Source organism: Cibotium barometz, chromosome 20 (genome assembly GCF_041138505.1).
Source record: "Cibotium barometz isolate CiBa-2024 chromosome 20, ASM4113850v1, whole genome shotgun sequence".
Classification (NCBI taxonomy): domain Eukaryota; kingdom Viridiplantae; phylum Streptophyta; class Polypodiopsida; order Cyatheales; family Cibotiaceae; genus Cibotium; species Cibotium barometz.
In genome coordinates, this window is record NC_141065.1 from 48,404,955 (window position 1) to 48,421,580 (window position 16,626).

Here is a 16,626-nt window from a genome sequence, read left to right on the forward strand (position 1 = left end):
TGGGTGCTGCAAAAGAGGTTAACAGTTGCCATTGGGGTGTATGTATGCACATTGAGGTCACTGGTTATGACATTTGAGTGTACTGCAGTACCGTTGCAGAAAATACACAACAGTTTGTGCAGGACAAACTAGAGTGCTGTTTCTGGTAAAATTGTGTGTTTGGCAAGATGTCAAATGATGGGATAACCTATATTGTGGCTGAGAAGCTTGATAAGAATAACTTCCATGCTTGGAGGTTCAGGTTGATGAATTTTCTGATGGGAAAGGGCTATTGGGACTACATAGAAGGTGAGCATGAAGAGGCACCGGAGATACCGGACAGCTGCAGATGTGAAAGAGTTTAAAGACTAGATTCAAGGAGCCAGGAAAGTTATGTATTGGCTCTCCATTAGTATACAGGACACCATGATTGGGCACATTCAGGATGCCAAGTCCCCCAAGGAGGCATGGGACACCTTGGTAAAGCTCTATGAAACAAATACCAAGGCACATAAGATACAATTGAAGAATGAACTTCATACTGTGGAGAAAAAGAGCATGCCTGTGAATGACTATGCATTAAAGATAAAGGGTATTGTGGAATCCCTTGCATCTATTGGTGTGTTAGTAGATGATGATGATAAGGTGGAAGTTTGTCTACGTGGTCTCGGGCCACAATACAAGGCGTTCAAGACGTCTATTCAGACTCGGGAAAACATTCCCAACTTTACAGATTTGGTGTCTATGCTGATTATAGAAGAGAAGAGCTTGGGTGAAGACCAACAGTCTTCACAAAGCAAAAACAGTTCAGAGCAATAGGCCTTCTACACAAGTTCAGGAAGAGGATGAGGTAGAGGAGGCCGTGGACGCGATCAAGGAGGTGGCCGAACAGGTAATCAGAATTATGGCCAATAGCAACAACAACAACAGTCCCAGAATACACAACAACAACAACAACAACACGCAGGTAGAAGAGGCAAATTCAGAGGCAGGGGGAGTCAAAGAGGCCGTGGAAATTAGCAAAGGCAGTATAATGATGCACGTGAATGCTATTATTGTGGTAAGCCTGGACATGTGCAGGCAGAGTGTTATAAGAAGCATGCTGACATGCAAAATGGGAAAGTGCAGCAAAACAACTATGCATCCTCAAGCAGAAATAATGAGGACAATGAAAGGTTGTTTGTGATGCAGCATGTCATGAATGCCATGTCTAGAAATGTTGAAGCAGTACAAAAAGATGATGTGTGGTATGTGGATTCAGGTGCTTCGAACCACATGACAAGTCATGGGGAGTGGTTCAAGGAGATGAAAAACCCGAAAAGACCAGGTTTTGTGAAAACAGGGGATGACACTGCTCATCCAATTGCCCATGTTGGAGATGTGCCATTGTCTATGCAGGATGGCAAAGTGAAGTACCTTGCAGATGTACTTCACGTTTCGAACATAACAAAGAATCTGGTTTCAGTTGGCCAGATGATTGAGCAGGGCTTGCAGGTTCGGTTTAACCCTGATGGTTGTTATGTTTAAGACTTTAAAGACAAGTGCAGGTTGGTTGCAAAAGGAAACACAGTGGGTAGAATGTTTACGTTGAATGTAGACATGCTTGAAATGAGTGCTGCGATGTTTGCAAATGGTTCAGGAATTGTTGCAGACACAGACATTTGGCATAAAAGAATTGGACATGTGAATGTGCAGAGAATGAAGTCTATGCAGACTAAAGGAATTGTGACAGGGCTGCCAAAGTTTAAAGTGGAAGGTATGCAGAGAATATGTGAAGCATGCCAATTTGGAAAGCAAACAAAGCATGTATTTCCACTTTCCAAATGGTCTCTTCAATTAAATTTGTCAAGGAGCTACCTAAGTCATATGATGGAAATATTCTGTTCGAGCTGCCTCCAACATTCCAAGAGCAAAAGACAATTTAGAACTAATGCACAATCCCCCTATTCCACCCAAATTGAAATTACAAAAGGAGAAAATCCTAAGGAGCTAGGACCTCTGTCCCATTTCCCCCAAAAATTCAAATCTCCAATATCCAAAATAACAACTTGTATATAGTGATTGAAGTAAAGTTAGGAATAACTATTCACATAGCAACTAGAGAATTATGAAAGTAAAGATTTTCAAGTTGGAGCATTTGAAGCAATGGGAAGTAACAACAGTCTAGATCTAGTTGTAGATGTCTACAAAAGAATATACTTGCACATATCCATGTGGCTGATACACCAAGAATGACCATCCACACCAAGTGATCTTCAACATGCTTGGATGTTAGAGATACAAGGTCTCTCCCATATCATAATGAAGTCTTTCTCCTATTCCGCCAGCGGAATAGGGTGGGGAGGGCATCAAGGATGCATAATGTTTGCATAGTAGAGAGGGCACATTCATTACAAAGTGTTGTGTAAGAAAGCAAGAACACTAAAATGGTGTTGCCTCTCCCCTCTTCTGCTAGCGGAATAGGGAATAACTTGAAGCCCGGTTGGACAATATCAGATGTACTAGCCAGATGTGATGTAGCCTCCAAGTGGTATAGTGTTACCTCTCCCCCTATTCCGTCGGTGGAATAGGGTAGGGAGGCCATAAACTTGAAGCTTCCATGTGATCTTCAATAATCTTGGATGCTTAAGACACAATGAGATTGAAGTATTCTTCAATATTCTTGGATGATTAAGATGCAAGTGCTCAAACAGCGCTGCCACCACAGCAGCTAGAACCTGTTTCGGGACGAAGCCGCATTCCAAGCATATCGAACAGAAGCTAGTTCTCTCAAATATTATGCATCCCATAGTCTAGACGTATGAATGTTTAGGCGAAGTTTTTAAAGAGACGATACTACTACGTCAAACCACCCCTTCACATTGGCGTTTTGCCTATGTGAGGTCAGGCGAACACAAGCCTTCTGCTTCACCATAAGTGTATACTACAGTTGGTGCAGCACCCAGAAATTCCTTCAGAAGCTGTGGAATGTCTATACATTTGCAAAATATACGTCTCCCTGCTATTGGAAGACCAGTGCAAACAATCTCAAACAATAATGAAAACCATGCAGGAGAGCTCTATCATGAGCAATTCTCATATCAGGTTATCGTCGTTAAAATGGATTGCCCTATGTATGATTATGTATCTAGTATTCCCACTATCCGCAATGCTATGAACAAATGGTTTGTATCATACCAAGATCGTTCAACCATGGATAGACCTCTACAATGTCAAACATGGATCAAGAGTTGCTGCAAACCTCTGCAATCTCAAACCCAAATCTCAAACATGGATCAAGAGTTGCTGCAAACCTCTGCAATCTCAAACCCAAATCTCTGATGGATCAAAAGTTGCTGCACAACCGCTACAATCTCAAACCCAAATCTTTGAAGAATGAAAAGTTGCTGCAAACCGCTAAAATCTCAGACCCACATCTCTGATGGATCAAGAAAAGCAGCAGCGTGTCCGGCAATCAAACCCAAATCTCTGAAGGATGAAAAGTTGTTGCAAACCGCTAAAATCTCAGACCCACATCTCTGATGGATCAAGAAAAGCAGCAGCGTGTCCGGCAATCAAACCCAAGTCTGTGATGGATCCAAAAAAAGCAGCAAAGAGTATCTCAATGAGAGCAACAACAAAAAGGGAGAAGAAAAGAAACCAATAGAGATAAATCCCTTGTGGAGCAGAGAAAAGAAATAGGGGAGAGGAAGGACCGACAACAACAAGACCTTGTGGGCTGGATCGTCGAAGAGGATGGCACTCTCGCTAACAAGCATCGAAGAGGATCGTCCTGCAAAGGTCCAAGGAGTTTGACATGCATCTCCCCCTATTTCGCCGGCGGAATAGGGGGAGATGCATGTCAAGATCCTTGGAACTCCTCAAAGAACTCCCTAGCCTCCCCTTTCCCTTCCCTTCCCCTTCCCCCTCCGCTCGTTCCTCCCGTCTCCACTCCCCTCCCCCTTCCCTTCCCCCTCCCCTCGCTCCTCCCGTCTCCACTCCCCTCCCGTCTCCACTCCCCTCCCCCCCTTTTTTTTTTGACCCCCCCTCCTCCCATGCTACATTTGCTCTCCTCTCCTGCACTGAGACTTCTCCCTCAGCCCTATCTTCACTTCCATCTGCCATCATGGTTTGTGCCGTCGCCCTCGCAGACCCGATTCCCGCCGCCTTGCTGCCTCGAATGATGAACCTGTTACTAGCCAGGTCCCGGAGCTCGAGGTCCCCAGCCTATCATCTCCCATCGGTGATACAGCTGACGAAACACAGCTTCAACTTCCATCGGTGATACGGGGAAACCACTAGAGAGTCTCAGCTCTATTGGCGACAGTGCTACTGATGGATTCTTAAAACGGATTTCTGATTGGGTCAACCTTTCTGCTGAAGACTACAAGACTATTGTCGTCACCATCGTTCTATCCTTTCTCTTCTGATGGTTCATCGCAGACTCCTCAAAGGAGTTTGACATGCATCTCCCCCTATTCCGCCGGCGGAATAGGGAGAGATGCATGTCAAACTCCTTGGCCAAAGAGCTTGACGAGCTGCAGGTCACCTTCGACATCACCACACATGAATTGAAATCCACTATAGTGCAATCCGGAACACAAATATAACCCATTCGACATTACCACACAATTGCAATCCATTACGCGAGCTATAGCACCATTTGAAGATGTGGGATCTGCTCATAAGACAAGATGAATTGTTCACATAGTTGCGTGGATACTAGCCGTAATGGAGACTGAGATCCTTGCTACAAAGAGTCGCGCTGAGCCCATATCTAAGTTTAATTTCCAAGATCAGTGTTATACAAGGATAAGTAACGGTACAGCTACCTTTACAAATGTAGAGCATCATGCAGAGAAGAACTATTCACTCAACATAGATCACCGGTGGTGGTGTTCATGCGACGAGAATTCTCAAAAACCTCCGAGTGTAGGTTTACTGGCAAAGAGACAATTATAATCTCCACAGTACTCCCTAAGAGATCCATTTACTTGAGCGGCGAATTGCATTCTCTAGCACAGCAGACTGCCGATTTGAATTGTGGCCTCAGCCCTAAATCGAACTACTTCTCTCGTGCTAGAGCACCGATTTCGGAAGTCGTCAAGTATCCAGTGGTGGTTGAATTGGATGGACCTACCTGACGTACTTGCACCACGAGATCCGTTTTAGTGTGTAGCATGAGCGCAGTGCGCACTACGCATATGATAGGAAATTGATGCCCGGTCGGGGCTTGATTTGAACAATGCCTTGGACCTTAGTGACTCCTCAAAGGAGTTTGACATGCATCTCCCCCTATTCCGCCGGGGGAGATGCATGTCAAACTTCTTGGACCTTACATGCATCTCCCCCTATTCCTCCGGTGGAATAGGGGGAGATGCATGTCAAACTTCTTGGACCTTACATGCATCTCCCCCTATTCCTCCGGCGGAATAGGGGGAGATGCATGTCAAACTCCTTTGAGGAGTCACTAAGGTCCAAGGAGTTTGACATGCATCTCCCCCTATTCCGCCGGCCGATTAGGGGGAGATGCATGTCAAACTCCTTGGACAAAGACCTTTGAGTTCAAGCTCTTCAAAACCAGCTGCCAATCTTGCATATTGCACATGCCTCCAAAGATTTGTGTGGGTGTTGCTCCTTTTGACTATAGCTAAACTCCACAGAGAGTCCGTAGCCAATAGACTTTCTCTCTCAGCTCGCCTGTTACACACTCCTCACTCCAGACTCCATAGCCATACTCTCTCTCTCCCCCACTCTACCACTTGTGTGCGTCCCTTGCCAGCCCCCCCGTCCCTTTCTCTGCCTCCTTGATTGAAGGCTCGAGGCCTGCCCGAATAGATTCCTGCCCTTTCAAACTCTGATCAAGAAGATCATTCACCTCCTCAGCAGATCTAGATTTGGAGCTCCAAACAAACTGATCAGGAAGATGATTCACCTCCTCAGGTCAATCACAAGATGTGAGAGAGAGAAACACAAAGGAAGGGGATGGAGAGATTTGATAGCAAAAGCCATAGCTCTGCTGTGCTAGAGCCGTAGATTCCAGCTCCACAGAGGCCTCATCCTTTCAGTGATGAAGACTTTAAGAAGATCATCCCAGTAGATCATCTTTCTCCTCTGTTGGATGCATCCACTGTTGGATATCACAAGCACCGTTAGCCCGCCACCCTCCTAAACATCAAAAGGAAGTCCTCGTTCACATAATCCGAAAAACACAGAAAAACAATGCCGAGATGACTCACATGATGACAAGGAAGGAGACGATGCAGAGAGCCCTGCGTTTAAGCTCTTTGTAAGCTCTTCATCCCTCCCCTCGCAGTTAGAGCTTTCATAGTAGCCTCTCCTTGTAAGCGCTTCCCACCTCCCCTCTCAGTTATGAGCTTTTCATAGTAGTCTCTCTATGAATCATCATGCCCTCAACTCTACTTGGAAATCTTTCATGAAGCAAAGTGGAAGTGAGCTTACAAGATCTGAGGAGGACAAGATCTGAAAGCACGGGCCAAAAGTAGAAGCAGTTCACGAACCAAAGCCAAGGAAGTAGCAAGAAGCCGGCATAGAGAAAGTTACGAGCCTGCGAGAGGACCGTCAATGGTAGGCCAGAGAGGCTCTTACACACAACGCTATTTTTTGGATAGTGCAAACATCTTGGACACGGCTAATTTCGCTCATAAAATGGATGGCTAAAGTTTGATGAGAGTGCAGAGCTGTGCTTAGAGACCGTTTGCTGCAGTAGAAGACCACTTGTCATAGCTTTGGCGTGACGATATCGAATGGTGGAGGTCGAGTAAATGCATGTCCACTTCATCATATGTACAAAAATGGGCGTTTTTCGAGGTTGATGGTTTCAAATCCAGTGCTCGAGCATGGGCATTGTAGTCACATGCATGATTGGAACGTTATCTTTCTCACTCTGAAAAATGATTTATACCAAATTCTATAATTATCTTGGATTAATTATCAATGCAAATGAATTTCATATTTTTTTTCATAATTTGAAATAAAACATTTATCATATCAAAATCTAATATTTAAACAAAAACAACGCAAGCCATACACTAAGTTTTGAGTCAATTTTATTTAAATGCAAAGTTGATAGATTTAAAAAATAACATATTCTACATCATTAGCTAAATATTCCTTAGTACTTATGTAGATGTATGTGATCAATCTTTCACATTGTCATCTATCTTTTGCAAAACATGCATTATAATATGTTTTTCAATCACCCCCTTAAATTTTAGAAGAATACATGCATTTAAAAGTATATCCCATCCTTTCATTGGTGGCACACACTTTTCAAGATCGCGTTACTATATCACTACTCCACCACCTTTCATGGCATTTATAACTATACCAACACCTTTCATGAGTGCCATCATGCAATTTAAGAATTGTCATCATAGTGAATCACTACTCTAGCACTTGCCTCCAAGTTTCATAGCTATGTTCGCACCTGCCTCCATGTTTAACTTCATTAGGGGAAGGTTGAGGTCTATAGGGGCCCTCTAAGATGCCATGTGATTAAAAGGTTATTAAGGAAAAGAGCCAATCGTGTGATGCCACGTATACAAAAATGTTGGGTGATTAAGGTGGTCAAAAGATTCTCTAGAAGATGCCTTTTTGTACTTTTTATTTCCAAAAAGTGGGGGGAACGTTTTTGAAATTTCGGACATCCATAACTTCTACATATGAGCTCAAAATTTGTCGGAGATTACAGATCCAGAATCTACTCGTCGAGCTATTTCCATATGTCACATGATATAGTTTTTCTCGCTCGATTTCAAATTCAATTTTGGCGGGAAACTTTGAAATTCAAACTTCTAGCCGTTTGAAGAATAAGAAGGTATCTAAACTCAAAGAAACTTAACGTTTTAACAAAAGTCATTAAAATCATAATATGGCAGCTTAAAGGGCCCTTATAGACCTCAACCTTGGGTAGCTCCACATAGCATTTGAGGTGCATGTTTCACGTTCAATATCGACCACTTACTTTTGTGAGCTGCGGTCGTTCTTGTTCTTTTGCTTTGGCACCATTGAACTTCCCTGGCATGTGAGGTATCTCCACCTTAAAAAACTTTCCCTTCCTTTTTCGGCATTATTTATGGGGCATCGGACGGTAGATACTTCCTGACTTTTACAGTCTACTACAATTGCTTTCACTGATTTTGAAGCCTCTTCTGTAAAAGGAAAAGCATTTATCCTTGTTCGAAAGCTTTCTTCTGGAAATGGAGAGTAGTGCTTTGCTTCATGACGAGAATGGTGTTTTGTCACTACAAAAGGTCACTCAAGATGGTGTGGGCATGCTTGAGGAGAATGAAATAGTTTCGGTCTTCAGTTTGATTTCTTCTACCATCAGGATTCACCAGTGTATGGATGTGTCACAGCAAGAGGTTGTGTTTGAAGTGCCATTTGCAATGAGAGGAGATGGGAGGGAATATACCTTGGACATTCAATTCAGGAATAAGTTCATTGTGACTGGGGATAGATTGCCTTCAACAGAAAGAGACAAAGATAAGCCACTCCACAGTGTCGTTGACTTGTTACATAAATTGCCACCTTCTAATTCTCTTTTTATTTCTTTCCAAATGGTCTCTTCAATTAAATTTGTCAAGGAGCTACCTAAGTCATATGATGGAAATATTTTGTTCGAGCTGCCTCCAACATTCCAGGAGCAAAAGACAGTAGGATTAGAAAACAAGTTTGATGGTCATGTCTGGAGTGAGGATGTTACAACAAATATTGCTAGCTTCAATGGGATAGTTAGATTGAGGAAATGTGCAGGTCGATTGCAATGTGATAGTAAGATGTGTCCTTTCTTTCTGAGATTAGGTGTAAGAAATGACAGTCATTGGAAGGGACGATTAATAAAGATTCCAGAGATCCACCAAGTCACAGGTGGTACTCTCAAATGCTATCATTACAAGACTTGTCCACTTTGTATTACCAGCTGTCCTTGCAAATTGTACATATGTCTTCCAAGAGACACCATGGAGCATCCAATGAGTAGATGTGCGATTCACATTGGTTTTCATATGCATGTGGTGGCAGAGGGATCATCTAGGAGTGAGTTGGATGAGTTGAAAGGAAAGGTTTCTAAAATGGTGGAAAGTAAGCATCCTTCTAGGCCTAAGGCTTTGCAAAAAATGGTGGCGAAAGAGATGGTGTTGGAAGCTATCATTCCAAACAATGATCAATCCAATCCTTTCACTAACACTGAACTGGATTCGTTGCTAAAAAAGATGGAGCCTTTGCTTGACAATAAGAGGTGAAGTGTTCAGTACTTTTTCATTACTCTTCTTCTTGAATGCACAGTTCCTACCTTTGATTTTAACGAGTTCAATTTTGTGCCTGTGTGTAGGGTGACTAGATGGAAGAAGGATGTGGATGAACAAAAGGGTGGAGGTGAACAAAGCCTTGATAGTATTTTGGAATTGAAGTCAAGGAGTAGATTTGAATACATCCAAAGTATTGTTTTCCCAGGACAGTTATCTTTTTCACCCTTCAATAGATGCCACATCAAAGGGTCCTGGTTCTGGTGTGGACCTAGTGAACAAGATGCGACCCAATGGAGAGCTTGGCCAGTGCTGGGTTTGCTTTGATCATGTGAAGAGGATTCAAGGTTGTTCAACCATGGCTTGCCATGTTTACAACCCTCATCTTCAAGAACTCCAAACAATAGCCATTGGGGATTTCAAAGGTGAGGGCACAGAGAGTCAGGTGATTTTTTGGGAATTGTTGAACCAAGTCATGGGGAAAGAGGGTTTTCATAAAGCACAGTTTCATGGTTTCATGGGGGATGAAGCTCAGGCAAATTGGAGGGCTGTTAGGATTGTCTTTAATGGGGGCCCAGAGAATGTGATGATGGGAAAGGAGCGCACTTGTTTGTGGCATTGGGAGGATAATCTTCATAATCATGCTACAAAATGCATCCCACCTCATGACCAAGAGGAGTTCAAGATGAGATGTAGACAATGGAAGAATTCTCCAACCAAGGAGGCTGCCATGCATGCATTCAAATCATTGTGTGAATGGCTTGAAAATGGTCATGCAATCGAGGGCAACATCCACTTTATTCACACATGGCTCATGTGGTGGCACTCAAGAGTTTACCACTGGGGAGAATACATTTTGAAAGTGAGTGACTTGAAAATTTTAACATTGTTAATCCATTAAAAATCTTGCATCACTGCTTCCTCCTTACCAAAGTTGATTTCTTATTCTTGTGTAGGAGATGGAAGCTGAAGAACGTTACCTTGTTCCTAGGACTAAACTGTCTGAATCAATCCATGGTAGTTGGTTGAGCACAAACAATGGCATCAAGTATGTGTCGTTGTATGATGCATTAGGGCCAAAAACGTCTCAAAATGGGCTGTGTAAGGAATTTCGCTAACTTGCTAATTAGTAGAATGTTGACGGTCAAAACGGCTCCAAATTTTGCCGTTTTGGATATTTAAAGCGTATCTATGTGATTGAACACGTATCTAAGTACATATTTTAAAATCTAAAAAAATATATCGTTTTCATGCTACTCTTTAATGGCTCATCTCGAAATTTGTCCTCTTTTAGTGACTTCACGGCAAAATGACCATTCCCTCCAAACGCGCTCTCATCCATTCTCCAAAAAAATTTCACTCCTCTGCTTCTCTAAGAATTTCACAAGCTACATCTCATTCTCATTCTTTTGCGTCTCTCATGTTCTAATAGCTCTGCTAATATTTTTAGCTCTGTTAGTAATGAGTGATACATCTAATCGTAAGTTTCATTTGAATATCGAGCTCAACCAAGAGTATGCAACTACACGGAGTGTCTACCCAAAGACCCCTTTCATGTGCGAATGAAGCTCAACATCTTCGCAACGAAGGAAAGAAGCATATTAACCTATGGACAGATGGAAGTCTATATCCACCGGATCCCAGAACAGGACGGTATCCTTCTTTTCACACACCACATGATTTGATTAGATTTGTTGGTGATGGGGTGGATGGCTTACTTGGTTATAGTTCAAGACTATCTCAATCACATGCAGAATATATTACATATCTTCAAAATACTTTATCTTTGAATGTAACAAAAATTATAGAACTTGAAAACAAAATAGTGTCTTTGAAACAAGAAAATGATCAATTGAAAAACTTAAAAGAAACTCCAGTAGGGTTAAGAGCACGAGTAAAACGAATGCAGGATGTAGTTAACTTGACAGAGAGATCTGGACAAAGGAAAAAAAGATTAAAACTTGTAAGAGATCATGTTACTACCCTTCTAGGATTTGACATGTCTAATGCTCAGGAAAGGGTAAGATTTTTGAATGAGCTTATGAATAGGTCGGATATCTTGAAACTTTTGAAACTTCCTGAAAATCAAACTAAAAAAAAACTAGTTTTTCAACATCTACTAAAAGATATGGACTTATTGGTCCAGCCTTCCCAAATGCAAGAAGTTTGTGACACAGTGGGAGTGAGTAGAAAGGGATACATAGCCATCTCTAAAACCTGGTTCAGGGTCCTTAAGTATTACAAAATCAAAGCTTTTGGGTTGCCTAGACCTCACAATGTTGGAAAATATAGAACTCTGTTAAATGAGGAAATTTCCAAATATTTCGGAGAGTATTTCTATATTGAGGGAACAATGCCATATGAGAGACAAAAAAAAAAATCGTCTTTTGAATACAACGTTTATAATATTATTTAGATGAACATTAGAAAAGTCCAATCTTTTATGGTGAGATATTACAACATACGAGAAATAGATTGTGAAGGAAAACTTGTATTTGTTATAAAATTAGATGAAACTCAAATCCAAAAATGTCAAAAAATGGAAAGAATATCTATATCCCTAATGAATAAAGCATTGGGGGTAAGCTTGATTCTCCATACCACAAAACTCAATCACAAATGGAGCTATGGTGGATTGGATGAGCCCATGTACCAGTAGAGAGTCATGAAACATTAAAGTGGCTCTTCTCACAAACAGACATTCCTTCAATTATTCAGAGCCAAAATACAGGTGAACACCTTCATGTAGATGACATAGGTGATTTCATTGTGGAATGGCATTTGAGTGTTGCCGACCTCAAGGCGTTGAAGTGTATGTTTGGTGTATGTGGAGGAGCAAATACCAAATATCCATGTCTTTATTGCATGGCAAGCACAGGAACAAGAGAATGGCTTGCAGAAAATGAGATTGGAAAACCACCATCCAGAAATAATGTGAATGTTGTCGATTATCCAACTTCTGTTAAAATATGGGATCCAATTCTACCAATACATTTAAAAAATGTGCATATATGTACATTGCATGCAGAGATAAGAATCTTGGACAAATTGCTCAGACTTCATCTGGACTATGCATATTCTATTAAGCCGACCAAACTTGCAGCATACAAAAATGCGAAGCCTTGCTCTCTCAAATGGGTTTCCATGGTGGGGAAGTGCATCTTAAAAAAGATCTTGTTCTTTCTGGAGGTACAGGTGATGTTCTGCAAGATGTTTCAATGGGAGGAGCAAAAGCGAGAAGATTTTTGAGCAACCATGACACCAAACAAGTCAATGCAATGTGGAACTGCTGGAAACATCTATGTGTCATCACCACAAATGTCAAAAGTAGACTAGATGTAGCCAACAAACGTATGGAAGTCTGGAAAAAACTCGACAATTTTTTCAAAGTCCTTAGACAACAAGTTGGTTCAAATACTTATGCAGATGATTTCAAAAAAGCAATAAAGCTTTTAATCAAAGCTATCATAGATGCCTGGGGAGAAAAAGACATAACTTATTACTTGGTGAGTGTTCAGACTTATCACAAAACAATTAAAATTAGTGTAATTTCTTAAATTTACTAACAAAAAATTGTCTCTGTAGCATATTCTTTACTTGCATGGACCATATTTTGCTACAGAAGGACCCCTTGCAACATGGAACACACAAGGAATGGAGAAGTCTCACTATCAAGCGAGAACTTCCTTTTTTAGATGTACCAGAAGAGGAGGTGGTCAAAGAAGAAGCAATGCACTTAAAGAATTATTCAATTGGTTCTACAGGAGGCAATTACAAAGGATGAGATCAAAGAACCAGCAATCTGAAACAACACAAACACCTCAAGATAGAGACTAATGATTTACTAACACATTTGTACCTCTTACAAAATATTTGCTGAAATATAATTAGTCCTTGCAAAATATTGTGTGTACATTAGTTTTTGATTCTCTTGGGACTATTTGGCATGTCACCTCTGTATCTCAAAAATTTTCTCCTTCTATAGACTATAACCTCCAAGAAGATTGATATCTGACTCCTCAGCTGCAACTGCATAGCTAGACAGAGAGATCTGGACAAAGGAAAAAAAGATTAAAACTTGTAAGAGATCATGTTACTACCCTTCTAGGATTTGACATGTCTAATGCTCAGGAAAGGGTAAGATTTTTGAATGAGCTTATGAATAGGTCGGATATCTTGAAACTTTTGAAACTTCCTGAAAATCAAACTAAAAAAAAACTAGTTTTTCAACATCTACTAAAAGATATGGACTTATTGGTCCAGCCTTCCCAAATGCAAGAAGTTTGTGACACAGTGGGAGTGAGTAGAAAGGGATACATAGCCATCTCTAAAACCTGGTTCAGGGTCCTTAAGTATTACAAAATCAAAGCTTTTGGGTTGCCTAGACCTCACAATGTTGGAAAATATAGAACTTTGTTAAATGAGGAAATTTCCAAATATTTCGGAGAGTATTTCTATATTGAGGGAACAATGCCATATGAGAGACAAAAAAAAAATCGTCTTTTGAATACAACGTTTATAATATTATTTAGATGAACATTAGAAAAGTCCAATCTTTTATGGTGAGATATTACAACATACGAGAAATAGATTGTGAAGGAAAACTTGTATTTGTTATAAAATTAGATGAAACTCAAATCCAAAAATGTCAAAAAATGGAAAGAATATCTATATCCCTAATGAATAAAGCATTGGGGGTAAGCTTGATTCTCCATACCACAAAACTCAATCAGAAATGGAGCTATGGTGGATTGGATGAGCCCATGTACCAGTAGAGAGTCATGAAACATTAAAGTGGCTCTTCTCACAAACAGACATTCCTTCAATTATTCAGAGCCAAAATACAGGTGAACACCTTCATGTAGATGACATAGGTGATTTCATTGTGGAATGGCATTTGAGTGTTGCCGACCTCAAGGCGTTGAAGTGTATGTTTGGTGTATGTGGAGGAGCAAATACCAAATATCCATGTCTTTATTGCATGGCAAGCACAGGAACAAGAGAATGGCTTGCAGAAAATGAGATTGGAAAACCACCATCCAGAAATAATGTGAATGTTGTCGATTATCCAACTTCTGTTAAAATATGGGATCCAATTCTACCAATACATTTAAAAAATGTGCATATATGTACATTGCATGCAGAGATAAGAATCTTGGACAAATTGCTCAGACTTCATCTGGACTATGCATATTCTATTAAGCCGACCAAACTTGCAGCATACAAAAATGCGAAGCCTTGCTCTCTCAAATGGGTTTCCATGGTGGGGAAGTGCATCTTAAAAAAGATCTTGTTCTTTCTGGAGGTACAGGTGATGTTCTGCAAGATGTTTCAATGGGAGGAGCAAAAGCGAGAAGATTTTTGAGCAACCATGACACCAAACAAGTCAATGCAATGTGGAACTGCTGGAAACATCTATGTGTCATCACCACAAATGTCAAAAGTAGACTAGATGTAGCCAACAAACGTATGGAAGTCTGGAAAAAACTCGACAATTTTTTCAAAGTCCTTAGACAACAAGTTGGTTCAAATACTTATGCAGATGATTTCAAAAAAGCAATAAAGCTTTTAATCAAAGCTATCATAGATGCCTGGGGAGAAAAAGACATAACTTATTACTTGGTGAGTGTTCAGACTTATCACAAAACAATTAAAATTAGTGTAATTTCTTAAATTTACTAACAAAAAATTGTCTCTGTAGCATATTCTTTACTTGCATGGACCATATTTTGCTACAGAAGGACCCCTTGCAACATGGAACACACAAGGAATGGAGAAGTCTCACTATCAAGCGAGAACTTCCTTTTTTAGATGTACCAGAAGAGGAGGTGGTCAAAGAAGAAGCAATGCACTTAAAGAATTATTCAATTGGTTCTACAGGAGGCAATTACAAAGGATGAGATCAAAGAACCAGCAATCTGAAACAACACAAACACCTCAAGATAGAGACTAATGATTTACTAACACATTTGTACCTCTTACAAAATATTTGCTGAAATATAATTAGTCCTTGCAAAATATTGTGTGTACATTAGTTTTTGATTCTCTTGGGACTATTTGGCATGTCACCTCTGTATCTCAAAAATTTTCTCCTTCTATAACCTCCAAGAAGATTGATATCTGACTCCTCAGCTGCAACTGCATAGCTAGAGTAGCAAAGAAAGTATCCTGCTCTTGAGGCATTGAAACCTGCAGCATATCCAAAGATTCTAAGAGCAGCAGCTCTCTCTAGAAGCAAAACCTTGTTAGCATTTATTTGAAGGGGATTGTATCTCATGAACCTTGACAACACCTTCAAGGCAAATATTGGCAACTCAGCATCTTCAAAGAAGTTCATGTGGAATGCACAGAACATAGCCTTATCCAATGTAGGTAAGTAGTGCATGAGAGCAGATGAAGGCCTTCTTGACCTAGTGTCTGTAGCTTTCACTCTGCTGCCTTTAGCTCTTCCTAGAAAATCATCCTTATCAAGCAATTCAATCTGCAAGACAAAAACCTCACTTTAAAAAAATTACAATCACAATAACATTTTACAAAAGATTAAATGGAAGCCACCTTCTGCAACTCATCCTCAATTACTACGTTGTCTTTCATCAAGTTGCATGAGCCAACCCTTTCCACTTTATCAGAATCTGCCTAAAGCTTGAAATCTCTGCCAAGAGACTCTATACCTAACTCAATAAGCCTGTTCTCAAAATCCTCATCTCTAAGGGAAGGTTTCTCCTCATTCACTCTTTTAAGGCACAAGGCAAGTGCATCAGTAGTAGGGATAACTGAGTGGTTAGATGTTTGCAAATCAAGTGCCAAAAACTCTTCCTTTGACTCTACTTCTGTATCAATAAAGTCTTTGGTCACCTCACAAGCTTCTGAAATTGCTGCAATACAGTAGTCTTCCCTGATATTGAAGAGACATTGAAGATAGGACAGAGGAATAAAATCTTTCTCATTGATATAGAAGAAAGGAAGGTTTGGAACAGTAAAAACAGAGGATTCAGATATGCTTGCTACCTTTGAGGGCTCTTCAGTAATAGTGAAAGCCCTAAATTCTGCAACATCAAGATTGGCACTTTCTTTCTCTTGCTTGAACATCAATTTCTTCCTCTTCTAAAATCTCACTTTTCTCTAGCTTTGAGACTGTGGTGACATTTAAGTTTTCTTCCTCATTCTCTACATCAATTTCTGATTGTTGCTCTTTATCTTGTATTTCTGCTTTCAAAAATACGAAGAAAAGAAAGGAGACATCCTTGGGGACAAGGTTGCAAAGCTTTTTATGGATTGGACAAGAAATGGGTGAAGGGCCTGTGAAAGAGATTTTATTTGAAAATCTACTGAACCTCTTTGTAACTTTGGCTTTCTCCAGCTGTGTAAAATCTGTAAGGTGACAAAAATCATTATCTCC